The sequence below is a fragment of the Magnolia sinica genome, chromosome 1, assembly GCF_029962835.1.
Source record: "Magnolia sinica isolate HGM2019 chromosome 1, MsV1, whole genome shotgun sequence".
NCBI classification, from domain to species: Eukaryota; Viridiplantae; Streptophyta; class Magnoliopsida; order Magnoliales; family Magnoliaceae; genus Magnolia; species Magnolia sinica.
The window spans coordinates 91,148,742-91,154,071 of record NC_080573.1 but is presented as its reverse complement, the minus strand read 5'-3'; positions in this window follow the sequence as shown (position 1 = coordinate 91,154,071).

The following is a 5,330-nucleotide window of genomic DNA, read 5'->3' as shown; positions in this document are numbered from 1 at the left end:
TAAAAAGGATTTATATCACATCGCTATTGACAATGTATCCAGTTCACTCCAAGCGCCGGATTCATATTGTGCACTGGCAACCGAATAGTGCAGATCCGAATACTCTTAGGTCGCTTCATTGACAATGTAGATGATACTGACAACTGAATGATGCGGATCCAAACGCTTGGGACGCTTAACAGATGGTGGAGGCAAAGGATTCAACGGTGGTAATAATGGATTGACACAAAATACTTGAAAACCAATGAAATCTATTATGTTTCATTGACAACATGCCACCAATGACACAAGCCTCTCACGGACAACATGTTGCTGTCTATCATCCCATACCCACCACACTGGCTCAGCCCTCTTGCCGAGGGTCTCACTTCAATAGTAATAGCAAAGCCCTGTTGCCGAGAGTCTCCCTTCAATAGTAATAGCAAAAACTCTAATTTTTGGGCGGACAAAGGAGTGCCTTTCTTCAGCTGATTTCCTAGGCATAGAAGCACTCCCACATAATACTAAACCTTCAATAAGAGTTGGAAGGATCCGCACAAATCGGATTGGGCTGGAAAACCCAAAGAAAAACACCAAAATCCATGGGTTTTGACCTCAAAGCCCCATAAAAAAAAAAAACCCTACCTATCTTCTCCTTATTCTAGAAAACGTCCCAAAGCCCTTAAAACCCTACCAAGCAGCAATCCATTGTTAAAAAATGGCGAATTAAACCCATTCGAAATCAAGGATGAGGCGTATAAGGAGACATTTATTGAGTTTCGAGAAGTCTAAAGAAGTAAAATCACAATAAAGGGTATTAGGCCATATTATTAAAAAAATAAAAATAAAATAAAAATAAAAAAAATACAAGAACACTAGAGTCCTAATTGATTTGGAAGTCTAAGAGACAATTCCAGTAGGAATAAATGTCTATCAAGGTAGTCCGTTTGGATTCAATTGTGTTGTTCGCACAAAAATCATGTCATCGGAGCCCTTTCAATTCGGGCAATGGAGACGACTATCATATTTTCACTATTTTTTGGCACGTGTTCCTAGACATTCTGCCAGCTCTAGCTACAGGCATCCACAGCACATGCCTGTTGCTGGAGCTACCCTGCTGATCAGGACCCTTCATAGTTTCCCGATCATTTTCAGCTTACTTGCAGCTACCCTGCAGTTAAGGGTCTAAGATTCGAAGACGTTCTTCATTCACGTCTCCTTAAGTTCTTATATTCAATCAGTGTATCAGAATGTTTACGTGAAATCTGACAGTTAAACAGCAGGCCATGGATTACATCATCCGTAAGAAGGTCGAATCTCCGGCAAAACAACACCAGGATAACCTCCCCGGCACAAATCCAGTCTCCAGATTCATCTTCAGCAGCACCTAATTAAGACAATTCAAACGTTTGAAAGTACACCAAGGATGTTTGCACATCAAGTGCATCAATGAAAGGAAGAAAACAGTTGAATAATAATAATTTCTATACATGTCATGGGCATCTCAAAGCTTGTGACTTGTTACACAGGGTGTATCTCACAGCATCCGTTGGAGTCATCCAGTCAGTAGGCCGTTATAACCGTCTCTTAAATCCGAAAAACGTGCAAATGCCATCTTTCCTTCGGTTTCGCAGCCCCATGAACAGAGATGAAATCGGCTGGAAAAGCATCAATAATGTCCCCGTTTGGATACCACCAAATAAGTAACTGGTTTTTTTTTTTTTTTTTTTTTTTTTTTTTTTTTTTTTTTTTTTTATGCAAGTTAATAAACTACTTTTCTTAATTTAGTTAGTTTGGTTAATCAACTTAAATAAGTAACTTATTAAATAAATTTATTTTCTTAAGTTATTTTTTATTGTTTTTTACTTCTGAAGAGTAACTTAAACTACTGTCATTGTGAGGAGTGCCCTCTAATCCTGATGATGTGCCATGATGGGAAATCCATACGTAATTTTTAAAAAAAATAAAAAAATCCACCTTGTTAACTATTTTATTCATCTTATTTTAGGAGGTGGGCCCAAATATGATATAGATCCAACACTCAAGTGGGCCACATAACTTACGATAGTGATATTGAATGCCCGCCATTGAATTGTACCCATTGTTGTATGACCCAGCATGATGTTTCTGAGAATCCTACCTATCCACCAGTTTTTCCAGCTGATTTTAATCAGTGGGCCAAAATATAATGAAGATTCAAAACTAAGTAGATTGCGCAGCTTTTGAAACAGTGCTGTTGAACCCCGCCATCCCAACAGAGGAGCTCCAAAAACTAGTCCAATCATGATGTTTTTGAGAAATTCACCCTGTCCATCATTTTTATCATCTCATTTTAGGCTGTGTCCCCAAATATGAGACAGAGCCAACACTCAAGTGTGCCACACTACTTGAAACACTGGTATCGAACCTCCACTGTTGAAATAGTCATGAGGCTACATTGACTTTTTGAAATATCTACCTGTCCACTAGTTTCTTTATATGATATTATGGGTGTGGGAATGACCTTATGACCAGTTTGAATAGCATATAATCAGCATAGCGGGCCCTAAGAAGATTTCAATGGTGGCTGTTCAATCTCCATTGTTTCCTTCAATGTGTCTCACTTAAACATTGAACCTGCCTCATTTTGGGCCCACCTCCTAACATGATCTGATAAAATGGGGGGTGTATTTATAAGAAACATCACGGTGGACCTAGACCCACTAATTCGCCTCCAACCACAGGAACAAGAGGAGCATAGCAGTTTAGGTTATAGTTGGGGGAACAAACTGTTTAGCCAGGCCATGATCGTGGACCCACCTTAATGTATGTGATATATATCCATGCCTTCCATCCATTTTCCCAGCTCATTTTAGAGCATGGGCCAAAATAATGAGGTATATCCAAATCTCAGGTGGACCACACCATAAAAAACATGGTGAATGAACACCCACCATTAAAAACTTCTTCTTGAGGGCCACAAAAGTTTTAGATCAAACTGGTATTTTGTGTTTCCCTTCATCCTGGTCTATGTGACCTTATTAACAAGTTGGATGGCAAATAAACATTACAGTGGGCCATTGGATGTTTTTAATGGTGAGTATTCAATCACCACTGTTTCCTGTGGTGTGGTCCACCTGAGATTGGGATCTACCTCATTATTGGGTGATACTCTAAAATGAGCTGGCACAATGGATGAACAAAGTGGATATCTAACACACTCATTAAAGTGGGCCCCACGTTGAGACCTTCTCATGAGATGTTTTAAAAATATACTTACCAAGCATGCTTAACTGCTGATTAAATAGAAATCAAGATAAGTTACTTGAGGCATAAGTAACTTAACATCCAAACGCACCTTAAATAACCAAAGTCATTACTCTGCCACCACAGCATCCCCTTGCCCGTGACATCCATGTTATCCCACAATCCAAGTACTCTGTCCCCGATCTGCAATGCTTGAAGTTGTTTTTGGTTTTTTCTCTGCTGTAACTGTATTTTATAGTCTAGGAAATCCCAAAATACAGGCCCACTACTGATTTAGTGATTAATCAGGGTGTGATTTATTTGTATCCGAGCAACAAGAAGCCCACTTAAAAAACAGTTGTAAATTATTGTAATTCTGTCTCGAGCAAGGAAACATAGTGCTTCCGGTTTTACTTATTGAAACCTGAGCTGTGCACTTACAATCGGTCATTATTAGGATCTTTGAATCTTGAAGACTTTTCGAGTATCAGTCATCCATGGTGAAGCTTGACATATAAATAGTTTAGATCATTGCAACATGAAACCAGATCCAGCAGCTGGTCTATCATTTTTTTTTTTCTTTTAAAGGTAGATCAACAACTACATTAGTAACATTTAACCAAAAAAAAAAAACACGGGTTAAAAAAAGAAAGCAACAAATCAAGATACATTGTTTCAAACCACTGATTGTACTAAACTTAATTCCATAGGTACCCTACACATAGGAACTAAGAAACCAACAAGAATTAGTTGGCTTTCAACATCTAAGAATCTTCTGTTAGTAGGGCTGTCATGGACCTAGCTGGCCTGTCGGGCTTTCATGCCTGGCCAACCTTGGGCCCATCTCAGGCTGGAGTATCAGGCCCGAGGGCCACGCTCAGGCTTAAAAATTCAGGCTTGGGCTGTGTGAAACACCCATCAGTGTAGCCCATTAGGATTTGTAAGGGCAATTTTGTAATATAAATAGTTTGTAAAAAAACCTCATCAACCCCCATGTTAATGTTGTTCCAACATCCTCTCCCAGCTTGGGCTCAGGCCTTCACAAATATTTCAGGCCAGACTTGAGCTGGACTATTTTGATGGGACCCATCCCGTTGACACCCCTATCCGTCGGTGGCATTAGGGAAAGTCCACCAGTGAGATTTTTTTTCTGTGATCCATACACAATAGTGCCTACCTGATGAATGGTACAGATCCAGTACGTATGCAATACTTTTTACCTGTGGAGAGAGAATTGATTGAAGATATATGGCCTTGGAGGCGTGAAATATATAATGACATTGGCATTCATTACATTGAATATGGGTGTATTCTAATATTGGTAAGTTGCATGACAAGGCATAGATAAACCGCACACATGAGATGTATTCATTGGGCTTTTTAGCTCATGCCTACTTTATTCTCTGCTTTTTTCATTCTTTTCAAAACCCTGCAATAAATTGTGTATTTGGAACTTATGTATTCACTGTAATTGTAAATGATACACGACAGAATAGAGAAGTTTTTGAATTGCTTTATCTCATTGGATATCATAGTTGAGGGAAAAACTACCAAAACCAACAACAAAAAAAAAAAAAATCACCCAAATTTTCCTGAAGTCACATCTCAAGAGCAAAGTCAGAGGCCAGGCTCCATTTCCGGAGCGTGACAGACTACAGCAATCTGGAAATGTGGCTGTTCAATCTCTTTGGGTATGAGGAATTGATCACAAAAGGAGATCAAATCCACCATGCAACTTTAAATAACCAATATGATACTACTGCAAGAAACAAGTTCATGGACCATTTTGCTTGCATCATGTGTGAAAAGATTATCTCTACCAATCTCTAGGAGCAGCTGATGTTCACCGACCATACACTTCTATAAAGAGGCCACATGATTTTTTTTCCTCTTTTTTATGGGGTTTCAAAATTCAGGCACAACAAAACCATCACCTGGACTCGAAGCCCAGGTATCGGCTTTAGAGGGTGTTCACTAACCAATGACACTCAAGCAGAAAAGGTCCTACAGAGATTTTTCACATCGTTCATTGATCCAAGAACACCAAAACCTTAACATGCCATCATCGAAAAATGATCAGGAAGATGCTAAACAAGAAAATGGGAAGAGTTGGGAAGAATTAGGAA